The sequence below is a fragment of the Rhinolophus sinicus genome, linkage group LG12, assembly GCF_036562045.2.
Source record: "Rhinolophus sinicus isolate RSC01 linkage group LG12, ASM3656204v1, whole genome shotgun sequence".
NCBI lineage: Eukaryota > Metazoa > Chordata > Mammalia > Chiroptera > Rhinolophidae > Rhinolophus > Rhinolophus sinicus.
The window spans coordinates 56,923,086-56,940,755 of NC_133761.1; the positions used below are offsets into that span (position 1 = coordinate 56,923,086).

Genomic DNA, 17,670 nt, shown 5'->3' on the forward strand with positions numbered 1-17,670 from the left:
TTGGAGAGCAGGCCATAGATTTGCAGCCATCCCTTCAGAAACTGAGAAGGACCAAAATGTTACTTGAGCTACCCTGGTGGGGATTAGCTTTTGGGGGACTTAGGACATTAAGCAGACTTCTTAAAAGGGGAATTACGATTGTGCAATATCATTTTATAGCAGAGTTTACAAAGGCTGAAGGACTTTGGTTCTACTATTAACGGCTCAAGGTGTCTCTTGCCAGAAAGGGTGACAAATGTCCTTCCTGGGAGAGCACATAGCCTCAGCTTATAAGTTAATGGAAGGAAAAGCTCCTACCAAGAGAGGCAATAGGTAAGGGTTCAGGAAAACTGCCCCAGGAATGGGAAACCTGATGGTCAGTCCCAGACGTGGATGGCAGCTTGTTGCTACACCTCCGTTGCTCCAAAATGAATTTTAATGGGTTCTCCGTGATCTCTAATCTAGTTACACAGAGTGTGGGGAAAGAGTGATTGTCGTGGCACCGAGGGCATCAGTGTATGCCCACCTCCTTCATGCCTTTCTGCCGAACGTCCTGCCATTCTGGTTCCCATGGGATAGCTAGGGTTGGACGACCAGGTCAAGTAGGATGGGGGATGGCCTGGAAGGGCACGGGCGTTAGGTTTCCATGGGTCCCTATTCAGGGCAGCCCTCTGCACAAGCCAGCATCACAGCCCTCTAGAAACTCCTGGGGACCAGGATTCAAGGGTCCTGACCAGCAGCCTTGACTCTGCTTCGTTAAAGCATTTTGACGGCATCTGCCTTTTCCTTTCTCTGTCCTTGTGTGTATGTTTGGTATATGCTCTCAGAATTCAACTCAAACAACATACTGTGTGTTAACACCTAAATATCAGAATGAAGGGAGAGAGGCCCTGGAAAAGGTTGCCATCTCATAGAGTGTGGCATAAGACAGGTTTTTAGAGGGAAAAAAAATAAAGACAAAAGAGATGATGCTGTGTGCTTTCAAAGGAGAAAGAAGTCACATTTTCTCAGAAGACTGATTCTTACATGTAAAAATTAAATATGCGGTTAAAAAGGAGACATCACAATGCAATGGAGAAGCATGGCATTATCCAAACTCCATTTATGGTGCTGTAAAAACTATTAGCATTTGGAAACAAAGATCAGCCCAGGCCTTCCTTTTCAGACATACAAAAATAAATTAGAACTGGAAAAAATGAATTAAGTATTTAAAAAGAAAACCACAGAAAATGAGAAGACAATAGAAATAAGTCATCCCCAAGAGGTCAGAACTTAAGTATAGAAATAATAGAAGACATGTCAAGGAAATCTGGTAAATTACAGATTTGGGTCTTTTAACATTTAGAAGCTCTATGCGTAATACTTAAAATCTTCATGGAAATATAGCCTAAATGAAAAGATTTTTTCCCAACTGATTCAGAAAAACAACTGCAGTGATCTGGGCTGGCAAAGGTTAATATCTTTATTCATCTACGTAGCTCATAGCAATTGCCCAGTCAAACCCTTGGAGAAGGAGTGGGATCCCCCCATTTTACAGATAAGAAAACTGGCACATTGTAGCAAAGGAACTCACTGCAGGGAGGAGAGAATTCATCGCAGAGTTGGAGCCAGATTCGTGGGACTCAGGACGCATGGGCTGGGCTTCGTGTACATTTCCGCCTTTAATCAGTCACAGAGCCCCATGTGAGTTTCTTCCTGCTGGGACGGAAGGAATATTCACCTTTTCCACAGCACGGAGCGTGACCAATCATTGCCCAGGTGCACTTAGGTCTGAGACAAACTGTGAAAGAATTTTTGGAAAAGATTGGGGTTTCAGAGAGGTAGTTATTTATCCCAAAGAAAGTTAAGTATCATCTATGAAGGAGAACTAAAAGAAAGAAGCAAAAAAAAAAAAACAACAACAAAAAACAAAAACAAAAAGTATATGCATTGTTATTCTGTCCTATGTAGTAATTCTTAAGTATAATGCTGAAAAGACAGGATGATGATTAATTAAAATCAGAATATGCCAATAATCCTAAAGCAGGAGTTTTATTTAAATCATCACAACGTGTTAGTATTTTGCTTTTGATAACAAATGAAAAAACCGTTGTAGAAATATTTTGAGCTATTTTGGAGAAAGATATAATACATTCAGAATAATGCATAAAGGTTCGCTGTTTCTCTTCTGTGGTGACTGTCAGGATCTTAAACACTGGATTGAGCCTCTTTTTTTAATCCTTGGGCTACATATATACACACTTAGGTCATAATAACCTGTGATTGTACGTTCTCCTGGGAGGAAGAGGGCAGGGTGACAAGGTGAGCTTTATGATTCAAAGTCTGGTGGATAATGACTGTCAGACAGAAACTAGTTAAAAAAAATTTCCATAAACCCCAAATACAGCATCAAAAGCAATCTTTTAATCAGATCATTTCATATTTTTTCGGAGGAGTCACTATATATATACATATATAAAAGTATATATATATATATATATATATATATATATATATATATATACTTTTTTTCCAACACATGAAGGACAAAAAGATGAGACCCATGGGAAATGAGTTCCTCACAACACAGCTATTTAATTGATCTATTTGGAGCCCTTAGACCATGTTGCTGCATGTTAATTGGAAGTCACTTTTAAGCAAGACTCAGCTTGGATCACGACTGATTTAATGCAGCAGAGCGGGCCTGCCCAACTTGGGGGGAAAGTGTGCATGAAAGCCTTGGTATTACAAGCCCTGTGGAGGGAATGTTCATTTAGACGAGACAGAACAACAAATCTAGAACTCCAGGGATGACACAGACCTTGGCAGCCTTTCAGAAGTGGTAAGCCAAGTCTTCATTTACTCACCCCTCGCATCCAACGACGTGGGGCAACAGACTGCCAGTAGCCCCCTCTGCCACAAGCCTTCCCCGCGGGGCTGTCTCAGCCCCAGGTTCCAGGTTCAAAGTAGGCCTTTGGGAAAGATAGAGTGAATAACTCCTGATTTAATGTACTATCTCCAGACACCTGACAGGGCACTGTTATAAATTCATCTTGCTGGGGCTCAGGAGTTTGTTTTCTTTCTTTTTTGTCTTGGCCGCTTCAAAGAGTACCTCACAGTCAGAATACTTCAGGAGGCGGAGTTAAATGTGCTACACTGAAAGATGACGCCCCAAGACTTTGTTAGAGCTTCTGTGAATATGGGCACCCAGGGGAGAACACACATGAGGCTAGGTCAGGTTCCTCGATATCGGGAGGGGTAAGATCACCATGAAGGAGAAAGAAGGAGAAAGAACCTGGCAGGGCTAGAGGGGCCTTGCCTTCCTCCTTTAATGTGTACAATGTGAGGGACCGTCCAGTCCCTGATTTGGGGGTGCTAATGTACAGCTTGGGAAGGGAGAATGATTATTCACCGTCTGTATTTATTAACTGCAAAATGGATACATCATTTTGCGTCCCCAGATATGCAAGTGCTGAACTTGGTAGCGTTGTAACTACATCTGAAGTTGGCAGTGTGGCACACACCCCTCTGTCCCCCCACGGGCCACTTACCTACCTGGTATTTTCTTCCAAAAACTATTCTTTGGTAATAGTCACAGCACATGTGTCGATACTAAACATTTACTAAATTTCAGAAGCAGATACTCTATTTAATGCCACTTGATAAGTTCTGGAATCGGACATTTCTGTAGCAGTGGGCGTCATTGAAATGAATGCATGGTGACAAACTGTGACCCTGTATATAACTGGGGAACTTAGTAGGGGATTGTCTGGTTTCTTGACTGAAGACAATGTGTGTTGCTTTTGAGTTTAAAATTGATTTTAAATCTCTAGTTACTGAGTATTTTACTGAGAGACTAGGATTATGCAGACATCATGCCAAAGAAATGTGTAGTCAAAAAATAGATGATTGCGTAATGATTTTATCTATTCACCAAGATCCTATATTTGAAATCTTTGCATGTGTGTTCACTGATTCTGGGGTGGAGGAGGGTGGAGTTGTTACATTGCTAATTAAACTACACATTTGTTTCGTCAACAATTTCTTTCAACTAAGCACCTGCTATGTGTCTAGCACTGTACCAACTCTGCCGAGGCAGAGAAGAGTAATAGAGGGATTTTTTTTCCTTAAAGAACTTACAAAGCAGCAGGAGGTAGGTAGACAGTGACAAAAGCTGATGCAGAGAAACAAGCAAGGCAGAAGAGGAGCAATGGCAGACAGCTGGGACTTCTGTGAGATCTGGCCCTAAAGGACGACTGAGATTTTCACAGGGTGGACCGGTGTGGGGGCTTCTGGGAGGGGGCAAGGTGAGCAGAGGTGCGGGGGTGGAGGAGGAAGCATAGCAGCGGGTGGTCTTATTTGGCTGGAAGACACTCCAAACGAAAAGGCATGGAAAGAGGGCAATGAGCTAGTGAGGAAGCAGCCTGTGGAGTGTTGCAGCCTCTCTGGGTTGAAATTAAGCAGCTGCTTATTTCTTGGTGGGTTTTTGTACCAGGAAACGGGGTGAGCAGGTCTGCGGTTTAGGACAGTTCGATGGGGCAGAGACAGGGAAAGGGGCTGTGATGGGGGAAAGAATGTCTCATTTCAAATAGTTTAAATCATTTTGAAGTTTGGATGGCTTCCTTCCAGCTAATCAAAAAGCAGCATCGTGAAGAAATGCATTAAAAATTCAGAGGTCTGCGTTCTAGCCCTCGCTTTGCTACTGATTTGTTTTGCTTGGGGAGGAGTCACGTCATGTGACTGATGCTTCATATTCTCATCTGTGTAGGGGTCTGTGTGTGTGTGTGTGTGTGTGTGTGTGTGTGTGTCTTGAGGACTAAGGTGAGTTGTATGATCCTGTATGATGGGTACATCCATCATTTCCTCCTTTGGTATTTTCATCTCAAAATTTCCAAAGTTATTTCAATAGGATATTACTTCTGCCTTCTTCTAATACAGTCAGCTCCCTTGAGATGGCTACACAGCGTTTACCCCCCAGAGGTCCTCTCCGTCTGTTTGCGTATTTGTCACTTAACATTTTACCCAGGAAAAGAAGAAAGCAATACCCTGCTTTCTTTCATGTCTCTCTACATGTCACGGTCTCTAAGCTTTAGGGTCTAACGGCCTGGACTGCAAATCAACACCTCTCTGTGCTGGCAAAGTGTTCTTAAGGACAGCTAATAATTGAGCGAAGTTGGGAGGGGGTGACATGAGGGACAATTAGTCCAGAGTAGAAGAGAGCGTTCACGTGTCCTCTCTCCCAGGCCTCACGTGGACAAACCTCTCCATGCCCGTTCACTTAATCATGTCTGTCCTGTGAAAGACAACACACATTTTCCAAGAGAACATTTCCACTGACACCTTAGATTGCTGTTTCAAAATGGAGACGTGTTATCAGGATGAGAATCACATACGGCGAATATACAGGAATACGTGTTATAATGGAAGTTGCTTCTAGAAAATACCCAATACTAAGAAATAAATGAGAATGCTATCCATTAACTAGATGACTACATATTTGGAAATATATATGTTTTTTAAAACTTTTTGTCCAGATCTTTATGTCTTTATATATATGGTTTTTACGTTTTATTATTTGATCTGTATGTTTAATTTATGGGTAGCCCTTTTTTCACTAACCCCAATACTTTAGTAAGAAAAGCAATCCTTTCTGGTCTGGGGGAGTTTGGCAAAAGACAGGACCATCAAATGCAGTGATCCTCAAATTTTTGTACTCTACCTTCTTAACCAAGAGCTTGTCAAATCTACTCTGCAACCATGGATTTTTCAGTCAGATGTTTTCAATTTCTTTTCCAGTGTGGTGTTGACTCAGACATTCGGCAGGTTTATAATTTCTCCATTCTCCCCTGCCACTCATTGTCAAGTTTTAGATTTTCTCATTTAATAGCTGTGGCACTATTCTAAAAATCTTTCTAAAAATCTTTATGAAGTTTCTAAACCCAGTGCCGTACAAGTTGAGAACTACTGTCTGACATTATCCTTTGAAGAACAGAGTGTTATATTTTATAGTTTGTGTTCATTAATACTCTGCCTGATATGCTACTTTCTTAACTTGCAGTGACACAGCCCAATTCTTCCCACTGGTTAACGGAGTTGGGATAAGCAGGGTCTCCCTTTCAACCCCAGGGCTTGCCTGGGAGCCCTGACTTTGTCTGCCCTGGAAATAGGAGCAGTAGATACCTGAGGTGGGAGGTTTGCCCTCCTCTTGCCCCTGTGCCCGTGGTATCGCACAGAACCCATTCCTCCCCCTGCCTCTGTGTGAGCAGAAGCTTTCTGGGCTGGCTTCGTCAGCCTTCCCATGACTCCCTCTCTACCCGCTTCAGCCACCTGGAAGGTCACCGACCTCTGAGCTCCTCTAGCACTGACTACCTGTCCCCAGCACTTAGTCATTCTGCTTTGTCCTGCTTCCTGAATAGTGGGTCTGCTGTTGACTGTGAAGCCATCAAATTTCCCACAGATAGAGAGGATGTCCTAATTGTATCAGGGAATAGTCGGGCATTGGCTCAGCATGTTTTACAGCAGTAGGCAGAGAGAGATGCTCCCCCAAACACCTGAATGTAGGGTAGCTAAACAAATGGGGGGAAAAAGAACAGGATCAACTTTGACCTTCACTAGTCCCAGATACAGTTCACTATCTCTGGGATGTTTCTAACACAGCCAAGCTAGAGGGGCATCAGAGCTGTACTCAAGTGCCTCAAAAGGATATTATGAAGACGCTCTCAATGCAGACCTTTCATGGGTCTTCCCTTCAAGGGGAAGCATCCCCTAAAGCAGGAGCCACCTGTGGTTTGCCACCAACTACTGTGTAACCTCAGCATATTACTGTCCCTCTGTGGCCTCCACGTGCTCATCTGAAAAGTGAAACAGGTGAGTGCAGTGACATCCACGTTTCCTTCCAATCCTGGGTCCTGAGCATCAGGTTATTGCTGCTATTATCTCCATCCTTCTTCAGAAACTCAGCAACATGCCCTGCCGTGGTGGTCCTCCAAGCTCTCCTCTGAAGTTCAGGGACACAGTGGAGTGACACACCTGTTCCAGGCTCCTATCTCCCCTCGTGTCTGCCTTCTCTCTGCAAATAAGAGACTACAATGTCACTCTCTGCTCTCATGCCTCATTTGTCCGACCTCTCTTCTTTCCATGTCTTAAACAAAAGCTTCAAAGCCACCTTGTCTCCTCAAAAATATGGTAGTGTTGAGAGAGAGAGTGCAGGAGTGGAGCTCTGGGGTGGGACCTTGGGTTTTCATGCTTCTGCCTTTTCTGGGCGTGGCCATTTAACTAAAATTGAATGACCATTCTCACAGGTCAAAGATTGCACTTGGTACGTGGAAAGATATATGAGAAGCAGGAACCCACAGCCTAGTGGGAAATTGATCCAAGCAGTGTAGGAATGTGGCATCCATGGAGGTCTGAACAGTATGTCCATCTCCAGAGACTTGGCAGAGTGTGTGATGGACTCCAAGGGGCACAGCTCTGCGGGCTTTAAGACCAAGTACCAGGCTTGTGAAACTGGGATTTGGATCCTTGAAAAGAAAAGGGTAGAAGATGCCAATTTACTTTCGAGTGTCACTGGGTGAGTCAACAACTCACCTCGAGGCCTCTGTGTCCAGGGCCCTCGGTGGTTTTCAGCAGATGGACATGAATTTGTGTGGGACCCTGCTTGGTGCCATGCCAATTGAACTCAGTTAATCCAGGCTAGAAATCGTGCCCCTAGCTTCTGGCGACAGGTGTTCTAAGGATGTCACAACACTTCGGGGATCTTTCTACCTGAACTGTAACCCTGGCGGGGAAGAGCCATTTCCTGTCAGCCATAATTTTACCGGAGAGGTACTCAAGCAGATGTCACAGACAGACAGTGGAGCAGAGAACAGCATGGGTAGCAGCAGTGAGGAACTTTCCACGGTGTGACAGAAGCTGTCAGTGCCCTGACCTATTTCCCCTGCCCTTCCCACTTCAGTAAACAGGGGCCACCTTCCAACTGCCACCAGAGGCTGTTTTTCCCACCTGTGCAGCAGGACAGAATAGGAAATTAAAGTCCTCAGTCCCTACTGCTGGACTTAGTGTGTCAGTACCCCACCGCCCCTGCCCCTCTGGCCATGTTCTCTGGAACACGTGTTCTCTGGCATTCTCCCGGAGTTCTCCAACAGGATTAAACTTCAGTTGCCCAACGTGGTAACTTAGTTCCTAGCTCTTTATTGGCTGCCTTCTCTTTCCCATCTGACTTCACTCTCTCACCAGTGTTTCCTTCAACCTTCTCCCAAATATAAATTACTTGCACCCCACTTTTTTTTTTTGTCTCAGCCTCTTCTTCCGTAGGTGAAGTGGGACCCAAACTAAAACAAATCTTCAGCAAGACATTGCGAGATACCTGGAATCTGGCAGGCACAAGAAGGTTGCAAGTTGAAAGTCACTGGATGCCATTAAATCAATCCATGGGCTGCATGGAGACTCAGAGCTATAAATGAACTTTGTTACCGCCAAGATTTTTACCTTTACCATTGCTTCTCCTCCTACAGGAAGGTGTGATACAGGGAAGCCAGGGTTTCAGGAAGTGGAAACAAGTGATTATAGAAGTAGCGGAAGGGCTAGGGTAGGACAGGAAGCAGTCACTATCTCACCAGTGTGCCTGTCGCATACCTGACTGGGTGGGCTGGGGAAGGAAGGCAAGGTGGGTTCTTGGTACAGCAGCCATTCTCTAAGAGACTGTCCCTGCCATATATGTGACATTTTTTACTCACAAGGCAAAGCTGTTCACAAGATAAGGCTGGCAGTTTCTTGCTCTTTATCCATAAAGAGAGGAACACCCAGAGCTTCTACTAAAGTTGTGGAACCCCCAAGCTTGGAGGGTCCTCCTCCAGTGGCACGGCTCCCGGCTCGGGAAGTGGGTCCTCGGAGCCATGAACTTGCTAGACAGAAGCATGTAGGCGCTTGGCTTTCCCAGGTCTTCCTCTCCACATTCCTGCTGGGACTTTCAGTTCTGTTCTTAACTTGGATATTTCCTACATGAGTTATGCTATAAAATAAACCAGTGATGACAACAACCAAAAATTCAGACTTGAAAAATAGCAACAGCAAATTACCCAAATTTTCTGCTCCAAAATCCCCAGGAAGGTTACCTCCAATTTGAGGTAACCGTTGATTTAATAACTTCCCCTATGCGACAACCCCAGGCTTCCCCACCAGCTGTGAATAACCTTTCCTTCCGTCGGTTTGCATTTTGACTCTGTTGGTTTTCTTCTGTCTTCCTAAGGCTGCAGCAAAGTCTGATAACCATGTTTGGGCAACCCCTGGCTCCCACCCTACGTAGCCTACTTGTCACTTTTCTACCTGGTGTATCGTAGTTAGGAAGCCTGGATCCAGCCTTCCTTCTGGAGCACCATCCTGCAGGGCTGGACCTCATGTTGGAGGCCAGTCACAGGCCTCACTGGCTGGCTACTGAGGATGCACCGATCTGACTCTGCTTCATTAGGATTGAATGTGATTCACAGAACAGCAGGGATGGGGGCTGCAGTCAGGACAGAGTGACGGAAGGCAGTCAGAGTTGATGGACCAACACTGACGCCTCAACACAGAATAGGTTGGTGTCAGTACAACTCCCCAGTTCTCTAACCGTCAATGACAACATGGCTTATCATCGGAAACGCAAACTTAACTTTGTTGGAAGAAAATAAAGAAAACAGATATATTGTTAAATGTCATCACTACCCTTGAAGATGTCAGGACCGTGGGCTTTTCTCGTTCTTTGGTTTGTGACGCTCTAGGGTCAGTCACGACAGAGCTGATCTCATCTTTTGTCATTCTTTTCCAAGGGAGGCAAAGAACATTCTGATTAGGGTATTATATAGGTATGCCGCCAATGGCGCAGGAATAGCTAAACGACTTACCAATGTCACCTAGTCAAGTCAGGCTAATATCTTCAGTCCACTGATGGCAACATAGAAATAAAGAAAATCTGAAGATTTTTACGCTGCCATGATTTCAACTCTGAGTACCATGCTTTCAGGCTTGAGTTGGATCTTTCAGTTGTGAAAAACAGTTATTTTCTAGAACAGTGATAACCACTTAGAATTTTGATAGGTATTTTAAAATAGTTTTTACTATAAACACTAATCCGTTACTTTAAATAATACGCTATTGCTGGATTATAGTTATTAGTAATCATAAATAAGTGAGACCATATTTGAGTTTCTACAAGAATATGTGAATTTCACTGACCTGGAATGATATAGCAAGGACCCAGGTATCACTAATACCTTATGATTGCAGGATTTCTGCAACTGACCAAGTACTTTTGCATACATTTCACATACGATTACCTTGTATTATTTCAGTCATATAAATGAGACTAGTGTAGAGTGACAAAACCATCTTGCTGGTAACAAACAAACCAGGTCTCTTTCCTTATCCCATCTTCTTCTCTACTCCAATCACCCACTCTAGTACCTGACATTGATAACCAAATTCTTACCCAACAAACCTCTTGAGGGTTCTTCACATTAGTAGAAACTGAACTCCTGTTTTTAGCACTTGTTCTAAAGCCAAAAATGCGTTCACGTTTCAGTTGTTCGGGTTGACCCAGATTTCTACCATTTATGCCCGGTCTATTTGTCTTCAAACTAGCAAAACTTGATAACTGTTCATAACACTACCTCCCAGCTTTGAAGTAGTCTCTGAAATAATAAGGAAAAGAAAGCATATTAGGACTCTGTTTATCAAACACCTAAAATCACTCCCCAAACCAAGGTTTTTCTTGACCAGCTGGTTTTCAGGCAAAACAAGATCACACCTGCCAGTAATGTCTAGTGTATCGTATTTTCAAAGGTAAGAAAAACACATTTCCAGCCCTCAGTCCAATTAGTCACAGAGGTAGGCTGATGGCAACTATGGAAACATAATTACTTGCGGTAGATGAGGTTAAAATATTCATATGTTTTAGACCCTGGATGAGAAATCACATCCATTTAGGACATCCTTCTAGATTAACTGTACTCTTGACATGCCATCCTAAATCCACACTGCAGTCCTGCACCCCTGGCTCACAGGCTACTTTTAAACTGTTCTCAAGTCATTTCACGCTCAGCAATCTCTTGGAAAGCTAGAATTACATCTCTGCATTCGGTTCCATCTCCCTTTATCCCAAGACAAAGAAAAGGGAGAATAAACATGGGAAGTGCAGTTAGAAGGTGTGTGCGTTACCGTTGCAACTCAGCCATCCACCAGCAGCGGAGATGTAGATGAGCTTCACAGAAGCCTTGTCCGTGAAATAAAGATAACAGCCTCTCCCTTCCAGGCGAGCTGGGAAGATTAAATGAGAAGATAGATGGAAAGTGCTCCACGCAGAACCCAGAGCCTCATGGATCTTGTGTAAGGCTGCCTGTTTGGTACAGGTTTCCCCATGGGCCTTGCGCCTGGTAGACACTTGTTACGTAAGTGTTCACCCTACATGTGCACCCTGAACACAGGTATTTCCAGACATGGTTTCTCAGTCAGTTACGGCTTTCTCCTTCATCCAGGAAGAACTGCGTTGAACCACCTCAGAACTAGCGCTATCTGCCCTCTGTAATTCAGTTATTCTATAAATGGATCGCCTAGCGAATGGTTCCTGAAAGCATTTGGTCTTCTCAAGAGGATGTGGTCGTGTCACTGAAGTGAGGAAACCAGCCACTGCTTCCTAAATGACAGCCCACACGAGACTCCATCTTTTAATTGCTAGGTAGTTGGCAGGTCTCATTGCCCAGTAATTGCCTGAACACATGTAGTGACAAGGTGTGTTTACAAGTCATTGGCTGTGCAGTAAAGGGCCCTCGGAGCCCCATGTCTCCCATCCGGCGGTGGTTTGGGGTTTGAAGAGTCAAATGCCAGCTGCTTGAAGAGAGGGCTGAAAGGGCCTGACACGTTCATTTTCAGTGTCTCCTTGAAATTCGCTTCTTCGTGTGTTCATGCTGAGGTATTCAGCATGGTATTCTAACCACTGCCTTAAAAAAGTCATTTGTTTGCTCCCCTGCTCTGGAGACCTCAGGTAAACTTTACTTCAGCAAGTACGTGGAACAGTCCACTAGCATTCTGAAGTCCGCTCAGTCGTTTCTCAGCAGAGTATTAATCAGAATAGACCTGAGTGCAGCAGAGTGTTAGGTAGGTAACGTCTGCTTGTGTCTCTGGGACTTGAGCATGACTATCTACTTCCAGGAAACTTGATTGCATGTCACATTGGGGCCAGACATAAGGAAGTCGTTAAGTAAAGACTAGTCATATTTGAAGCATGTTAGAATTTTTCACTTTTGCTGCTGTTAAGCGTGACCGTTCAACTATTTGTTTTCGATGGTGAATTGCTTCTTGCCAATGAAAGCCATTGCCTCTGGGGCATCAAACGTAGGTTTGCCGTTGAACATCAGCAGTGTATGGTTCTTATAATCAGGTTAAGGTTTTGGGGAAACTAAATAATGGAGAGAAAAGTTCAGAGAATGGTTTTAAGTCTCTGCCATTTGCAACTTGCATTGATGACTTACTTGCATACATTAGGCCCCAGCTTCTCCACCTAGGAGATCATGGGTTTGAAAAAGATCAGTGGTGTTCATAGAATAGTATCTGTGAAATCCTGGGGTTCCTACCCTGACAGGTTTGCCCCCCCCACCTGCCTCAACAGGCTTTCTCTGCTTTCACCATCTCTGCTTTCACCTGTCTGGCATACTGGGCTTCCAAGTTAGATGATGGTGATGATGACTGTTATTATAAATAGAGGGTCTTTAAATTGTGCTGGAATACCAGTGGATTAGGTGATCACATTGTCACTCTGGGTTCTCCTTACCTTCTTTGGAGCTTAAACTTGTACTCCAGGATGTTTAAGTTTGTGAGGCCCAGAAAGCAGGCTCTGTAGAGAGAGACAGAGACAGAGAGCCAGCATGCAAGGAGGTGCTCTTGCCCGCTCCCTCTGGTCCCCTGACCATAGGCAGAGTCATGCTGGCCCAGGTGCAGCCCATCAGGGTCAGCTTGGCCAGACTGCATGGTCCACAGCAGGAGGTCTTAAAGCTCAGCTTGCTGGTCCACCCTTGGCTCCTATGTGTCATGGTCAGGACCTGACAATAGTCCCCAGGGAGTCAGGTGACCCTAGACTCACACGTGTGCACCAATGGCAGAGACTGGGTAACAGTCAGGTCCTCCAGGAAGCAGAAAAGCTGGAGGACCCATCGTCCTCGCCTCTGCCATAAGGTAGCACGAGTCGCTGCTCAGACACCATATCTGAGGGACAGAGGCAGAAGGCGGAGGCATCTGAGAGCCAGCATGTGGCCTAAACATTCACTAACGAGGCTGTTTAAACGATCGGACAGGACTAGGTTTGAAGTCCATAGAGCTCTGAGTTAGTTCCCCTCCAAGTGGTCAGTGAGCCTTCAGGAAAGAAACCGCTATAGACAAAATGCAGTCATCTCGGGTATGCATACCAGAGTCGTAGTGTGAATGACATTTGTGATGTCACTGTGCTTAGAAACTGTGACACATTTTTTGAAGACCATCCTGTGGACTTGAAGGCCTCCATCTGTTGTGTGCGCCTCTCCTTCTGTATGTCTTCCCCTCCACACCAGAAAGGACTTTTCTCGCTGTAGGAGCAAGATTGATCAGCGGTGTGTATGGTTTTTGCCCTCTTCCCCAGCGAGGGGACACGTTCTTCCTCCTGCATGGAAGTCACCGTGGGTGGCTGCATGGGGACTTTGCACACCCTGGCCGGCAAGCAGACTGCCCCTTTCCCCTCCCAAGCCACAGCGCGGACTAGACTGAACACAACGGGCCATTCTCCTCCTTGTGGGACTTGATGTCCTGCCAGGTGCTGAAGAGCGCACTTGACAGGCAGGTACCCCCGCCCACCAAGCTCAGTTCTCACTGCCCCCAGCTCCGTGCTCCCCCCAAGAACATGTCCACACTTACCTTGGTGCCAGCGAGAGCCGCCTTCGTTCTTCGACACCACGTTCCTCACAGGTTGATGTGATCGTAAATACTGAGTCACAGCCAGAGTCTAAATGCTGAAGGAAGCAGCGCGCAGTGAAAAGATGACCTCACGGGTCCTGGCTGCCAAGTGGAGACGTTAGACATCACTGCTGGCAGGCAACACAGCGGAGAGACAAAAGGGCAGAGGGGAGCTTTTAAAGAACGGTCTTGGAGAAGGAGCCACGCTCTCCATGTGTGCCCAAAAGGGTCAGGCTGAGGATGGCCAGCCAGGATGAAAGCCACAGGAGCCAAATCTCCACCCCAGGCTGGGTGACCCGAGAGGACAACCGATCGCGTCCCTGTCCTCTCTGAGTGATCACAGTGGAAGAGAAACTGCCTTTACCAAATAGTGCTCTGCTGGCAGGCAAGGGTGCAAACTATTGTAAAAAGTACTCGGGTTTGGTTATCTGAGGTTTCCTAAAGAACTGCCCTTAAAAAAGAGTAAAGGAAAGTGAGTTGCTGCATATGTTTTTAAAAAACCGATAGAAAAACTATTTTACCTACTGGAATTGGCGTACTGACAGAGGAAGATAAAAAAGCTTGGTGGGGCTGCATGCGTCACCGTCTGTACAATTGCAAAGCAATTGTGTCATATAACGTTAGGTGCATTGCATGCTGGGTGCATTACATACTCTGTGTATTACACGCCACAGGCATTACAAACAACACGTGACATGCATTACGTGCATTATACATGGGGTGCATTAAAACTATGTGTGTTATACATTAGACACATACACTAGGTACATTACACACTGCTCACGTTGGACACTACATGCATTATACACTGTGCATTACACACTGGACGTATTATACACTAGGTGTATTGCTCACTGTGCACTATACACTGGGCACGTTATACATTACGTACATTACACACTAGTTGCTCAACCTGTGTCATAACAGGCAGGAAGAGGAGACAAGAATGCAAAGGGATTTCTGCCGTCAGGGCACATAGCAGCTAGTTGCAGAGATGCAACTAACTCGTAACAACCAGATAACCCTTACATGCTCCATCGGATGGTTCTCGTTATCATATGTGCTGGAAAGTCCAAAACATCTTCTAGGATGCCTTCGAGAGAGAAGAGCTGGAATTCAGAGAATGGCTGGGTATATGTGGAAAGGCTCCCCTGTGGAGATGGTCACTGACTTGGGGCCACTGGCTCTGACCAGACCGCAATCTAGTGTAAGTGAAATACAGTGTAATGATCCACGTGTCACCAACAAGTGTGATAAAAAAGCTGTTTTTCAAATAAACTTGATTTGCTTTGTTTTTCAAAATGCATTCCCCTGTAACCTCTAATGAGTGTGTTTTGTTGTTACTGTATTTGCCTGGTTTATGAGGAAGGCAAGGTTTCCGCATTTGGGTCGTGTCTTACATATGAGTAACTAGATCTTCGGCTCCATTCTGCAGCTAGAACCAGAAAAAGAGAAAGAGGGCAACAGAGCTCGAAGCTGCTGGTGGGAGACTTTCTCTTTCTTCTCTTCCCTCCAGAACCCCTGGCTTCTCCCTCCACCCTTCCTTCCTCTGAAGGAGTTCGCATGCGATTAAAAAACCCATCCGAAGCACGTTCCTTCCTTCATTAGGTGCCTTTTCTTCCTGTATCAGGACCTCCGTGAGCCTCAGGCCCTAGGTCTCTCCCGGCTACAGGACAGGGGGCTTCCCGGGTGCCCTGGAGCCCAGGATCTATGCAACTCAGGTGGGAAAAGAGGAGAGAGACCATGTGCCTAGGGAGGTGTGTGTGTGTGTGTGTGTGTGTGTGTGTGTGTGTGTCTTCCTGGAAGGACAGGCAGGGCTGGCAGGTTCGGTTGGGCCCAAGGGGAGGCACAGTGAGTGAGCTCAGAGTTTATTTCCAAGCTCTACAGAATGCCTGTTCAGTACAGTCTGCATCCAAAGTGAGTTATGTCAGCGCTGCTCGGTGTTCCCTTTCTTTTCATGGATCTGCTCACGGATCGAAGTGTTCACCACCCCACGAGCTGATCTCTGGGAGGTGAACTGAAGCTTCCATTACAGACATGAGGAAATGTCTGTCCCCTGGTGTCACTCAGCCATTGGCTCCCACCCGCACGCACTGCTGGGAACCAGCCCACGCGTCAGAGCGGTTTCCTGGGTAGTCCCGGAAACAGGGAACAGAGAGAAAACAACAGCAACAGCAACAGTTAATTATTTACTGAGGGTTTACTATGCGTCAGACACTGTGCTACTGCTTTACTTGTGTTAAATCATAAAACCTACAATTTCTATGTAATAAGCGGTAACCCTAAAATTCACAGAGGTTAAGTAACTTACTCAAAGCGATATAGCCCAGTGGTCTGTTTCCACAACACAAGCTTTACTAATCACTGACGTTACATGTATTTTCCAGTTCACAAAGTTTTCCTCAGGAATGATATTTTATTCAATCCTGGGTAAAAGGCCCTAAGGCTAAGATTATATAACTGCTAAGTGGACCAGGTGAGACATAAACTGCTTCTCATCAAACAGTGGCATCAAAAAACTAAAGGTCTGATCTTCAGGTTATGGGGAAGGAAGAAATAATCTTTTGAGTTACACCTATTATCTCTAGTATTCAGAGCCCATCTCTAAAATTAAATGCTATGTTAGTTGGCCAAATCCTTTGCTTTGATCGTTACATTAAAACCTAAAAAACCCTCTTGAGCACAGCAGTGGAGGAGATGGGTGTGCCTGAGGACCCACAGTGAAAATTTACCATGAAATAACCTCATTGGAGTTAAAAATAACTACATTGTTCATAACTACGTTTTATATGGCACACACATTGTTTCAGAGCATATGAAATAAAAGGAAACTTCCAAATTATTTTTTCTGAACAAGTATAACATACCTACACCTGATAAAAATAGCACAAAAAGTAAAACAGAAAAAGAAAATTACTGACCAGACAACATGACATGAATATTGGTGCAAAAAAATATGAAATAAAATTCTAGTGAACAGACTCTAAAACCACATTAAGGAAACAATGAAAATAGTACATCATGAACACCTGGGGTTTATGCCAGAAATTCAAAGTATTAAATACTAGAAACTATATTAATATAATTCATTATATTCATAGGTCTAAGGGAAAGAATTCCATATGATTGTTTCTAGAGATGCTAAAAATTCTTTGACAAAATTCAACATCCTTTCCTAATGAAAACTCTTGAGAAAATATGAATGGGTGGCTATCTCCTTAAAATGATAGAAGACATATACCTCAGTCATAAAGCCAGCATTTTAATAAATGAGAACTCCTAGGGATATTCCTACTATTAATAAGATCAGGAACAAGGTCAGAATGCGAACCACCTTTACGGCCATGTAACATCCTGCTCAAAGCACTAGCTAATGTAATTAGACTAGAGAAAGGAACCATAGGCCAGTGACTACACCAAGAAGAAATAAAATAATCTCTCCTTGTAGAAAACTTAACGGTATACCTGGCAAATCCTCGAAAATTAATGGTAAAAAAACTCAAAAGAATTCAGCAAAATAGAAGGTTAACATAAAACATTAGTAACATTAACATATACAAATAACCATTAGAATAGAGGACTGAGGTAACTGAATTTACAATAAAGAAAAGGGATACAATAAAATATTTAGTAACAAAATGATATCTCATTAAAAATATATGTGCACATAAAACTGTGCATGTTATGTTAAGCATCTTTGTTCATCATAGCTGCAAACGAGAAACAACTCAAATGCCCATCCACTTGTTTTAATGGAGA

The 17,670-nt window shown here is 44.4% G+C and overlaps 2 long non-coding RNA genes across 5 annotated transcripts in view; one reads left to right on the forward strand and one right to left on the reverse strand.

Moving 5' to 3' along the window:
• Positions 1–17,670, forward strand: part of LOC109451963 (uncharacterized) — a 388,342-nt gene that overhangs the window by 308,357 nt on the left and 62,315 nt on the right. The gene's annotated exons all lie outside the window — the stretch shown is intronic.
• Positions 1,553–14,000, reverse strand: LOC141567924 (uncharacterized). The gene is made up of 7 exons (XR_012490911.1): positions 13,873–14,000; positions 12,761–12,823; positions 11,152–11,250; positions 10,424–10,625; positions 8,694–8,968; positions 2,826–2,930; positions 1,553–1,759 (listed from the first exon to the last, which is right to left on the reverse strand). It is a non-coding gene; the product is annotated as an uncharacterized LOC141567924 (long non-coding RNA).